Source organism: Tenrec ecaudatus, chromosome 1 (assembly GCF_050624435.1).
Source record: "Tenrec ecaudatus isolate mTenEca1 chromosome 1, mTenEca1.hap1, whole genome shotgun sequence".
NCBI lineage: Eukaryota > Metazoa > Chordata > Mammalia > Afrosoricida > Tenrecidae > Tenrec > Tenrec ecaudatus.
Window position 1 is genome coordinate 232138302 of NC_134530.1, and position 13346 is coordinate 232151647.

Genomic DNA, 13346 nt, shown 5'->3' on the forward strand with positions numbered 1-13346 from the left:
GGAGATGCATGTGGTCGTGGTTTCCTTAGGAGGAGGACAGGAGTGTCTAGTGGCTGCCTGGGGTACCCATGGCCTAGCCCTCAGGACTGGGTGATCTTGTTCGGAGGCATGAACCCTGTGTCCCCAAGGGTCCTCAGTGCAACCCTGCCATTGGGTCAGATAACCAGGTGGGTGATGTTGCCATTTTTGAGAGAGAGTCGGAGCCAGCCTTCGGGTGGACATTGCAGGCTCTGCACACGATGTAGCGGATGGCATTGGCATATGAAGATCTCACAACTGTCTTCTTCCTGCCTGGCATCCCGCCCGGTGGAGGTAGTTCCGGAATTCAGCCTCAATTCGGGCCCCATCGTAATACACACCTTCTCATTTCCAGTGTGTCACGAGCGGGTCGGGCTCAATGGGGGTGCCTTCCCTGAGCAGGTCTGTGCTGACTCTGCACACCACTGGCACGTAGGTGCTTGTGGATGATGTCGCTTGTTTCTATGGCTCGAGTCATTGAAGAATGTACAATATTGCCTAACTTCGACCCCAGGCTTGCTAGTCAGAGACCAGTTAGTGCAGCCTGTTCATGACCCAAAGGAGTGAAGGACCGGTCCTTCTCCAGGGAGCTATCCATGTGGTACTGGGAGTGCCTAATGCGGACGATATGTCTCATAGCCTTGGCTTTGCAGTGACTCGGCCTGGACACCAGTTCTTCTCCAGGCTCCACATTCCTTTTCTAAATGTTGACAAGAGACATTGGTTCCCGCCTGTCCCAGTTGGGGTCCCAGATGTCAGGCGGGGGACACACACCCACCGCCCATCTGGGAGGCTCTCATCCATATCTTTTTACAGGTGCCATACTGGCACCAAAAAAACCTAACGATCACACATATGGTTCATTCGCCAGCTGCTAACCACCACCTTTATGTCACCCAGCTTTGTTTTCTGCTTCAATTAACTAGAGAAACAAGAAGGACAGGGTTGAGGGACAGAAATGGGCATCCTTTGGGGAGAGGCAGAGGATGCTGCTAAGTATCCCACAACCAAATCCCATCCACTACAGGATGGCAGGAACACAGGCCTTAGGTACTCTGCTGGGAGGAAGGAAGGACAGAGGCTTCGGGCGCTGTGGGCACTCGGGGACATGGTAAGTCACCTGACCCTGTCTGGGCTTCAGGGGAGGCTGCAGAAGTTGACACCCAAACAGCGTTGTGCAGGGTCAGTGAGTGAGCTGTAAGAGGACAGGTGAGCAGGACATCCTAGGCAGCAGGAGGCAGGAACCAAGACCCCAGGCCTTGAAATGTAGCGTTTACCTTGGCAATGCAAACAGTTCAGCTTTATAGGAGGACTGGGTGTGGCCTGAGGGTTAAGCAGGGCCAGATCCCCAGACCCTGGCCTGGTGGTAGGGAAGTGGGCTTTTACGGGAAACCTGCACTTGATGCAGTGTTCACAATACCACAAGGTAGAGGTGATGTCAACAAAGAAAACAAAAACCAAACAACGACTCCATGGAGGCCACACCAATTCTGATTGGCGCACTGGGAAGAGTGTCCCACGTAGCTACGTGTCCCACGTAGCAGGTTCTCCATCCCCGTTTTGTTTATCTGGATGTTGTTATTGTTGCTGTTAGGTGCTGTCCAGTGAGCTCTGACTCACAGGGACCCCATGCAAACAGAATGAAATGCCGCCCTGCTCTGCGTCGGCCTCGGACCGTGTCAGCCCATCTTGTCCGGCAGCTGCCTCTTCTCCTAAGGCAGTGCATCATGATGTCATCATGCAAAAGAAGGTGATTCTTCATACTTCACCGGAGTTTTGTTTTTGTATTCATTTTTTTACTTCACCTAGTTTTTAGTGTATTTGTCTCTTTTTCCACTCTTTCCCATCCCCAGAATATCGGCCCCAGGAGAACAAGGCTTTTGATCAGTATCCTTCACAGCATGAGCTCAGTTAACATTTATGGATTGAGCAAATGTCTGAATCCCCCTCGCTACTGCCTCTCCCCACACCCTGGTCAGTCCTCTTCTGCACCAACAGGGATAAAGTGTCCCAAGAAGACACCCCCCCACCCCCCACAATGCCAGCAAGCATGCTTTCGTTATCTAGAATGATCACAGGCAAGGTTCTTTAGAGAGAAGGCCCAACAGCATGGTCTGTGCATGCGGGATCCAAACTGTCTGGGGGAGGAGGGGGCAGGCCAGGAGGATGCAAAAGGCCAGCGAAGTTGGCAGCCAAATGAAATTGTAGCCACTCGACAGGACAATGGCATGTAGAAAGGCCACACTGCCTCCCGGAATTGCTGCCAAGCACGGTGACACACACATCTAATCACATCTGCTGGCGGGTGATGCAGAGGGGCTGCCTGTGGGGTGGCAGGGCGTCAGTCACTGCCCGCTCACTGGAGGAGGCCCATTCATCAAAGCTTGGCCACAGGGCTCTCCCGGGGACACACAGGGAGAAGGCCCAGCGCAGGAGAGCAAGGATCTGCCAGTTCCCTTAGTCATAAAGGGCAGAAAATTAAAAAATAAAAAAAAACCGTGGGTAGAAGCAGGTGTCCAGGCCTTGCAGGGCTGCCAGAGAACTCTGTGTTAATGGGGTCTGTCAGCTGTTAAGTGTGAGCTCCATGTCTTTGATAATGGCTGATGGAGCCTGAGTCCCCACCTCCCTGGGTGCTCCGTGCTTGGGCACTGGGGCAGCAGCGGCCAAGACCTGCAGCTGCCCCTTCAGCTTTGTGGCCTCCGGCATGTCATTAATAAAAGGTGTGTGGGTGGAGGGAAGGTCTATGATCTGCTCTACTAACTTAACAGGTTATGGGGAGAATTATGCAAAATGAAGTGCAGAGGGTGTGAGCCATGCAGAATGGCCAAGTCTCGGGGGCGGGGAGGAGTGTTGGAATCCCATGAATGGCATTTTAATGGGCAACCAGCCAGGCCCCAGTGGCGTCAATGAGTATTCACAGAGCAGCCTTGGTTTCTTGCCTGGATGCCCAGGGGAATGCAAGAATCCCACAAACCACAGTCCCCCACCTTTATGGAGTTGACTATTTGGTAGGAAGGTGAGATTTGTTACATCTTTAAATGCTAGTGTGCAAAACAGAATGGAATCCAGCAGCCATTTCTTTGGTACCCCATCTGAGGCAGGCTGCATGAAGGGCGGGGTTCTTGAGGCGGGGTAGGCTTCAGAGAGAGCAGGAAATGAGAAAAGATTTCTACTGCAGCACAGTGTGAGTTGCCAAGCAGCAAGAACGGTGTTGGGGATACACACTTCTTAATGGCCCTTTCTCCCCAGTCCTCAGATTATTATACACACATCACTGCTTCCTTGCTCAGGGCAGCTTCGACGCGGCTCTGAGCCGTCATTCGTACTCTATCTTCTTTTGGAAACAGCTTTCCTCCTCACCTCCTTATCAACCCCCTACCTCATGCTCCAGCTAAAGGCTAAACATCTACCGATGTGCCAGTTCCATGGTCACTTCCACCGTGAAACTGGCCACGGGCACCTGCTGTCCATCGTCCTCCTCATCAGGTATCAGAAATCAGGTATCAGCATCTGGTGTCTTAAAGGCTTATCTTAAAATAAGAGCTAAGAGATATCAACTAAGTCCACACGGAAGAGGCATACCAGTTTGTGTAAACCAGGTGTCCTCAAACTACGGCCCGTGGGTCGCATGTGGCCCGCCTAGGACATTTATCCAGTCTGCTGGGTGTTTTTTTGCCCCATTTTGTTTTTTTACTTCAAAATAAGATATGTGCAGTGTGCATAGGGATTTATTCGTAGTATTTTTTTTTTGCAAGTGCTCACCTCTCCCATGGTGACTGGAACCAGAGTGAGGGCCATTTTATTTTATTTTTAATTAAAATATCATTTTATCAGGGGTTCTTATAACTCTTATTACAATCTGTACATCAATTGTATCCGGCCTATCTGTGCATACGTTGCCATCATTCTTTTGTAGGCATTTACTTACTTTCTTCTTCTTTTTTCTTTTAAATCATTTTATTGGGGGCTCATACAATTCTTATCACAATCCATACATCCATCCATTGTGTCAAGAGCATATATACATCTGTTGCCATCATCATTCTCAAAACATTTGCCTTCTACTTGAGCCCTTAATGTCTGCTGCTCATTGCCCTATTGTTCTTTCGTAGTATTTTTTTTATAACTATAGTCCGGCCCTCCAATGGGTCTGAGGGATAGTGAACTGGCCCCCTTGTTTAAAAAGTTTGAGACCCCTGGTACTGTAAACCAATTATTGTAAATCAAAGGCAACTCTGAAGGAGGGAATGGCATCAGAGCTCAAAGTTCGAGCACATGGTTTGCAGAAGGCTGTGAATGACAGTGAAAGCCCCAAATCTGATAAACAATTTGGAGACGCAAACAACGGGACCGACGGTTCTGGGGGGGACACAGGAGAAGGGCTGGGTGGGTGAAAGGAACTGGGAGGTGTCAACCAACCCAGGGACAAGGGAACAACAAGTGAACTAAATCAATGGAGAGAAGGGCATAGGATGCCTAGTGGAGCTTAATCAAGGGCAATGTAACAGTGAAGAATTATTAAACCTGAAAGAAGGCTGAACATGATGGTGGGACAAGAGGAAAGCAAAGGAAAATGATCTTTAACAGGAAAAGGATATCTAACAGGAAAAGGATATTTATAGAGATCTAAATACAGGCATGTGCATATGTAGATATATCTATATACAATGATAGGGAAATAGATCTATGTACTTATATCTATATGTTAAGGATTAAGGTAGCAGATGGACATTGGGCCTCAGCTCAAATACTACCTCAACACAAGAACACTTTGTTCTAATAATCTGGCATTCTTGATATTCACCTTCCTGACATGATCGCTGAAGACAAAAATGGGTGTATAAGCAAATGTGGTGAAGAAAGCTGATGGTACCCAGCTATCAAAAGATATAGTGTCTGGAGTCTTAAAGGCTTGAAGACAAACAAGTGGCCATCTAGCTGAGAAGCAACAAAGCTCACATAAAAGAAGCACACCAGCCTGTGTGATCATGAGGTGTCGATGGGATCAGGAATCAGGCATCTAAGACTCGAAACAAAATCATACCAATGTGAATTGTGGTGCGGGGGGTGGGGTGTAACATGGAGTGGAGACCCAAAGCCCATCTGTAGACAAATCCCCGTACAGAAATGTCACAAGGAAGAGATGAGCCAGTCAGGATGCAGTATAGGACCGATGAAACATACATTTTTTTCTCTAGTTCTTTAATGCTTCCACCACCACCACCAGCCACAGTCATGACCTCAATTATACTTTACAATTGGATTAGACAAGAACACGTACACAGCTACAGATAAGAGCCTGCAACACAGTGAATCCAGGAATGAGAACAGAGATACCAGGAAGATACGGGGAAGGTGGGGGGAGATAGGGGAATGGATCACAAGGATCAGCCTATAACCCCCTCCCAGGGGGACAAACAACAGAAAAGTGGGTGAAGGGTGACAGAGGACAATGTAAGATATGAAAATAATGATCTATCACTAATCAAGGGTTCATGAGGGAGGGAGGGTGAAAATAGGGAGCTGATATCAAGGGCTTAAGTAGAAAGAAAATGCTTTGAAAATGATGATGGCAACATATGTATAAATGTGTTTGACACAATGGATGAATTATGGATTGTGATAAGAGATGTTAGAGCCCCTAATAAAAGTATTTAATTAAAGAAAAAGCCCCACATTCATTTGCAGGGGCTCCATAAGAATTAATTTGCAGTGGGTCTCCTCTGAGCACAGTCTAGGCATGTGAATAGTCCATCTAAAGACAGAGAGCATTGTAAAGTTGATTTCAGCTCACGTAGCTAGATTAAAATGTAACAGCTTCTCGTTTGTTCTGCCTTTGGATCTATTTTAAAGTTATTTTAGGTTTTAATACTTTCTGCTTTTCACAATTGAGGCTTTCGCCACTTTGATTTGTCATTTTTGTTGGTTTGTCTCTTGTTGTGTTTGATTTTCTGCCTATGAAATTTAAACCAAAAAAACCCCAAATCACTGCCATCGAGTTGATTCTGCTTTTGGTGACCATCTAGGACAGGGCAGAGCTGTCGCTGTGAGTTTCTTTATAGGAGTAGAAAGCCTCATCTTTCTCCCACATATGAAATCCAGGATAGGCAAATCTATAGGCAGTACGAGACCAATAATTATCAAGGAACATGACAAGGGAGGTTGGGGAGAAATGGGGCGCTAACACCAATGAGTATGAGGAAAAAGAACATGTTCTGAAATTGATTGTGGTGACGATTGCACAATTCTTCTTCATGATGGTATGATAGGTGAGTTAGATGCTAACACAACTTTTTCTCTCTTTAAAAAGAAAAAAAACGCCCCTTTAGGACTGAGTGCGAACCAGGCCTCACTCTGTTTCCCTGAGGATATGCTGAAGACCCCATCAGGGGTGAACCAGGCCACACTCTTTGCTATCCTTGGATATCCAAGGGTGCCACCATGCAGGTCGACACACAGCACCTCACTCTCTGGAAAGCCACGCTTCTGTTTCCTGGCGGAGCTAGAGTAAAAGCAAGGAGACCCGCTATGGCTTTTGGACATTTTTGGCTTCTGGCTCTGGACCCTGAGCGTGGCTCCCCTCTGTCTGATCTTTGGTTTTGGACTGAATGGTCCCAAACCTGAACACCATGACAGGAGACATTTCCTCAAAATTTCCTGAGTTTCTGTGGGACACTGCAGTGAGTTACAGAACTCAGAGACAGGAGGGAGTGTACACAAGGGAGAAGTGGGGGGAATAGGGCAAAGCAGTCTCTTGGAAGAGTTGGACATTTGGGACAGCTTCCATTTCTAACTCCTTGGATGTAGCCTGGTATTAATTGTTACAAATTAAACATCACCGCAGCATGTGCCAGGCCTGGAGGTAAAAGAGAGGGTGTGCACTTGATGGAACAGGAATCGCTGGCAGGTGATGGTGGGTGGGGTCTGGATGAGGCTGGGGAGGTGAGCAGGAGTCAGATCAGGAAGGGGATAAAATTGTTTCCTGAGGTAAATGACAGAAAATTGGAAGCTTTAAGGATTTTTTTTTTTAACTAAAAAAAAAAAAAAAGAGCCTGACTGAAATGTGAGAATGGACTGAAGCGGAGCAAGACTCAAAAACAACAAAGAACAACAACAACAAACTAAACCATGGTCATCAAGCCGATTACAACTTATAGCAAGCCCAGAGGACAGAACTGTTCCCTCAGGTTGGTTTCCCAGACAAGATCTTTATGGGAGCAGACACCTTTGTCTTTCTCCCTCAGAGTGCCTGGGGGAGGGGCTTGATTTTTCAGACAGCAGCCCATGGTTAGCCCACCTTAGCGCAGAACTAGAGGCTGGTTGTAGGGAGATTGCAGAAAGCTAGGATGGTGAGCATGGGGCCGGAGACCAGCAGAGAGGGGGAGGGGTAGCATTAACAACAGCACTAGAGGCAGGCTGGGTTGGTGGGTGGTCAGTGAATCTGGGGACAAGGATGGAAGAAAAGGAGTCCAGGATGATGCTGTGGAGACTCTGGCTTAGGAAGCTGGCTGGATGCAACCTGGGGGAAGAGGTGCAGTCATTCTGAGAGGGAGGAAATCCTGAGATACTGACAGGAGGTTTTGTATGTATGCATAGGCTTGGTTCTGAGCATTTTCAGTATATGAACTAAGACTATAAAGAACCAGAAGTCCAAGGTAGCTGTCTCCTGGCCACCCCATGTGCGTCCGAGCAGAACTGCACTCCATGGCTGAGCATTTAGAAGTAGATTACCAGGTCTTCCTTCTGAGCCACCTCGGGGTGAATGGACTCTTAACCCCTAACCTCCAACCTTGCAGTTTATAGCCAAGTGTGTTACTTGTTGACACCACCTCACTCACTGCCATCAAGTTGATACCGACTCATAGCAACCCTCCAGGTTGCCATGTAAACAGGGTAGAACTGCCTTTGTGGGTTGCTGAGATGGTATCTCCTTATGGGTGTACAAAGGCACATCCTTTCCCAGTGGACTGCTGACCTCACAGATGGCAGCCAAACAAACCACTTGCCACCAATGCGCCATCTGAACATGGCCTCACTTCCTCTGTTGTGTTGTTGAGTGCCTGTGAGCTGACTCTGACTCACGGTGACTACGTGTGACAGAGTGGAACTGCCCAGGAGGGTTTTCTAGACTAATCTTTATCAGGAGTAGTTCTGATAGTGTTAAGTGCTGGGTGCTAACCAAAGGGCTGCAGTCTGCTTCAGGAAAGCCTGACTGCTGTTTTGGAAGACACGTGGAGCCAGTTCTAGTCTGTCCTGTGCATTTTCTCTGAGATGGACTTGATTGCAATGGGTCTGGTTTTGGTGGGTCTGTGGAAGCACATCCTCAAGTCCTTCTCCAGCAAAGCTGACGGGTCAGTTTAAACTGCCAACCTTTTGTTTATCAGCCAAGCCCTTAACCACCTGCCCCGGAGCTCCTCGGGGCTCTGTGTATTCTGCTCGCCTGGCCTCCCTCCCCCTATATGTTTGAAAATTTCAGTTTTACTTTCCCTTTTTTTCCAGCCACTTAGCCCACTGTTTAGGACCAAGGGGTAAGGGATCTGGAGGGTTTTTAAGGCTGTGAGCCTTCACTCTCTCCTATTTGTTTCTTAAGAAAAACATATTCGGCTCACTTCAATGTCCTAAGAGACATTGCAGCTGTCAAGACACATGGAGCTGCCATAAAACCCTGGAGCTAAAAGAGCTACATGGAGACCCCTGCCAGCGCTGAGATGCTCACACCACCACTGGATCCACAAGACTTCCCATCCACTGGCCTATGATCGTCCTGCATTCGGCATCATTGCATGTGTTTCATGAGTCTGAAGAGGACTTTATAGATTGGCATCAGACAATGGACTAATGTCAGACTTATGGACTTGATCTGGACTGGGCTGGGATGTTTTCTCAATATGCAACTGCTCCTGTATGTAAAGCTGAGTCTTATATGAAAGAAAAAGGAAAGCATATTCTGTGTAGTTACATAGCTCATCTCATCAAATGAAATCAATGGATAGTATCCTGTTAAACCCATCATAAGCGGGTTTCTTTTTTTCCCCTCTCCCAGCCTCCCTCCACCTCCCCTCATTTCCTGTCCATCCCCACTCCTGGCCTCCTTACCATCTTCACAGTTTTATTCTTTGGCGTGAAAATGATTTTTCCTTCTAAAACTGGTGTCAGTGAATATTTGCCTTTATGGCGTTGACTAATGTTGCTAAGGATAATGTTCTCTAGTTTTGTGTATGCCTTATGATGCTTGAGTTCTTATAGTTGTTTATTGATGCATGGTATTCCATTGTTTGAAAATACCAGAGCTTGTTTATCCATTCCTCTATAATTGGGGGTTTGGGCTGTTTCCATATGTTTGCCATATGAAAAGTTCGGCAGTAAACATAGGTGGGGTTAGGTCCGTTTGTGTTGCATCCTTGGTTTCTTTAGGCTGTGCACACAGTAGAGAGAATGCTGGATGGGGAGGTACTTGCCTGACCTGTGTTTAAGGAAGCTCCATACTGATGTCCACAGTGGCTGTGCAGTCCGACAGTCCACCAGCAATGGGCGAGTGTGGTAATCTCTCCATGGCCTCCCCAGCATTTATTATTGTATGTTAAAAAGCTTTGCTAAGAATGTTGTTGTGAAGTGGTATTTCACTGTTGCTTTAATTTGTATTTCTCTTACTACTAGTGAATACAAATTTTTTTCATATGGTTGTTGGCCACCTGGATGTGATCTTTAGTAAATTGTTCATGTTTGTACTCATTTTTGATTGGGTTGTATTTTTTTTATTAAGATAGTGTAGTTCTCTACAGATTTTTGAAATTATCCCTTTATCTGATATATCATTGCTAGATATTTTACAGGTTTTATTTTTCATTAACAAAACAAAGATCTCACTGCCGGTGAGTTGATTTCCACTTCTAACAACCCTATAAGGCAGGGTAGAACTGCCCCTATGAGTTTCTGAGACTGTAACCCTTTATGGTTTTGAACTACTGAAATTGTAATCATCAGCCCAATGTTTAACCACTATGCCACTGAGACTCTTAGCTCATGCCACTACAGACCTTCATAAATGTTACTCTTAATAAGGGGCAGCTGTAGCCAGACATGCAAACTGTGAGAGTGAATGAGAGTCAGATATCCCCGGTCGCTCCATTTGTGCTGGCACAGGACTTCAGCAGACTGAGAGGAGCATCTTTTGGGAGTGCATGTCACCATGTAGTGACAGAGCCAGGAGTCACCCAGGCCAAGAGCTTGGCAAAGGGGCAAAGGCCCATGGAGATGACTGTGCATGGGAAGTGGGGTGGGGGAGGTGGAAGGGCCTCGATAAGGGAAAATCTCCCCAGAGCTGTGACTGAGAAGGGATCTGAAGGAACCTGTCCATAACTCAGCCTTAACAGGACGATATATTTGAAAAGCATTTTGTCATCTCAAAAGCCAAATACAAATTTAAGGGATTATCATTGATAGTCACCTTCAAAACCACCAAGTTCAAACTAATGAATGTGTCCCTGGCGCTCCTCATACAACCACGGGGTAGAGACTTGGCACTACATCTCTTTGTGTGCCTTTTAACCACTCAGATATAATTTTCTGTTTATTTATCCAACAGCTTTATACAGTTCACACATACAATTCAATAGTGCAATCACATCAAGAAAAGTCGCACAAACATGACAACAATCAGTTTTAGGACATTTTCTTGCCTCTTGTCATCGTAATTAGATCCCCATTTGCCCCACCCCAACCTCCCCTGCCATACCCCTAGGGTACCATTTACCTATCCTGGATTTCATATACGGAAAAACATTAAACAAACAAATAACAACAACAACAAGAACAACAGTAAAACAAAATAAAAACCCCAACCAAAAGACAGGAAATATTAAAAACTAGAACAAACTAAAAAATAATTTTGTAAAATTTTATCAATATCAACAGATTACTCATTTATTCACAATGAAGAATGATGGAGAAATCAATCAGAACAACCAGATTTCATTAGCTGTCCAGAAAGAAGCAATAAAAGACGGTGATTATATCTTTCACTGACTTTGTTCATTTGAAAAGCGTGATTCGCTCTTCTCAAAAAAACATTAAGTTAATATTGAGTTAAAAGAAACTGAGTCAGAGCACATTGGGTAAGGAGAAGTATATGACACAGATTTAAGTTCTGGCTCTACTATGTAACAGTTGAGCTGAATTCCTGGAGTTTCCATTTCCCTACTTGTAAAATGGTGTTATAAACTTGATTAGACCCCCACGGCCATCACACACACACACACACACACACACACACACACACACACAGTGCTGGAATTCTAACCTTGCAATAATGGGTATAATTCTGTTTAGGATAAGGGGTTCTTTGTTATGTTAATGAGCCCACTCCACATCAGTGTGGGAGTGGGTCCTAAGCCTAATAACTTCTGAGCAATAAAGGGACAGAGCAGACACACCAAAACAAAATAAAACCAAACGGACTGCCACTGAGTTGAAGCCAATTCATAGCAACCCTATAGAACAGGGTAGAACTGCCCCTGAGTTTCCAAGAGGGTAACTGTTTATGGGAGTAATAAACCTTGTTTTTCTCTTAAGGTGTGCCATGCAAGGATTATCCACAAGTCAAGGAACCAAGGGAGCTGCCAACAAGGAGGAATCAACATGGCCCAGACCTTGATGTTGACTTTCAGAGCCTCCCACTTACATCTCCAGAACTCTGAGAAAATTAATTTCTGATCTTTAAAGCCACTGTGGCATTTGCATTATGCCAGAATTTGGAAGCTGGATAACAACAGGGATAACAAAACCCACTGTGGAGGCACCGCCGTGAAAGCGACTAGCACCAGTGGCCAGAGTTGCTGAATGATACCTTGAGCATCAACTATAAAGTTGCCTACAAATAGCACAAAACCTGACAATAAAGGCTGAGACTTAATTTTGTTGTTGTTGAATTAGAAACCCCTGAAAATAAGCCACCCAGGGCTGGGGTAAGGTGACTCCCAGGTTTTCCCAGGAATTTTAGCATTCCCAATCCCACATCCTAGGAAAACCCTCAAACAAACCAACAAAACCTAAGCTCACTTCTGTCTAATTGATTACAACCTGGAAGAAACCTGTGGGACACAGAACTGCCCCCACAGTGCTTTCAAGGCTGTTATCTCTGCAGTCGCAGACTACCACCTCTTTCTCTAGAGCAGTGGTTCTCAACCTTCCTAATGCTGTGACCCTTTAATACTGTTCCTCATGTTGTGGAGACCTCCGACCATAAATTTATTTTCATTGCTACTTCATAACTGTAATTTTGCTACTGTTATGAATTGTCATGTGTGTATCTGATATGCAAGATGTATTTTCATTGTTACAAACTGAACATAACCACAGCTGAATATAAAACGACGATCAGCATCCAAATTAAGTTCCCATGGTACAGATATATATTTTTTGCAGCAGTTGATGATTTTGCAGTACATGATTTTACATTTACCCAGTAATTATAATTCATGAAGTGTCGTTTTACCTCCAAGGCTGCTGCTTTCAACACAGTAGCTGCTTTTAACAGAGTAGCTGTTTCAATACAGCAGCTGCTTTCTACACAGTAGCTGCTCTCTACACGTGTGACTAGTCTGGATAAGTACATTATGGTGCCAACCCTGTCACATATACCTGAATTTGTAAGGGGTGTAGGTGATGGGGTTGGTGTGATGATGTCATCACGCTGAGTATAGTATGTGGCGTATCTGCATGTGGGCGGACCTGCCTGGAGACAGATAAGAGGAGCAGTGTCTCGCTTCCTAAGACCATCAGAGATATGTGCTTTCCGGTGGTCTTGGGCGACCCCTGTGAAAGGGGTCAGGACATACAGGTTGGGAACTAGAGGATCAGTTGATGGGCTTGAATTGCCAACTTTTCAGTTAGCAGTCAGGTGCTTTAATCACTGTACCACCAGGGCTTGAACACCCCTTAGTCTTGGGCCAACCAGGTTGACGTGTCAGCTTAGCAACACTGGTGATGTTATTGACAAAGGGCCAACATATGCTTTCTTCTTTTTCACTTGCCCCTTCTGACTGTAGCCTAGAGTCTCATGGTTGTAAGGTAGTTCTTGAAACTCCAGGCACCACACCTGCATTCCAGGCATGAAGAAGAAGTAGTGCAAATGAAGCCAAGACTTTCGCTTACAGAAGTTTGCCTCTACTTTGGAAAGACACCTTTCCTCAGAGCCTCCCACTTACATCTTTCCTGGCCAAACGTGTTTCTCCTAACCACCTCGATGCTGCAAGAGTAGCTGGGAACCGACTCTGTTGTCTCCAGCCTCACGGTGGAAGAGGCACAGGAGAAGTTAGGGAAGGGCTTGT

At 45.8% G+C, this 13346-nt stretch overlaps 1 long non-coding RNA gene and 1 pseudogene across 1 annotated transcript in view; both read right to left on the reverse strand.

The window, feature by feature from the left end:
* Positions 1 to 2724, reverse strand: part of LOC142429611 (serine/threonine-protein phosphatase PGAM5, mitochondrial-like) — a 7092-nt pseudogene extending 4368 nt beyond the window's left edge.
* Positions 1 to 13346, reverse strand: part of LOC142437369 (uncharacterized) — a 93600-nt gene that overhangs the window by 32049 nt on the left and 48205 nt on the right. The window lies entirely within an intron of this gene.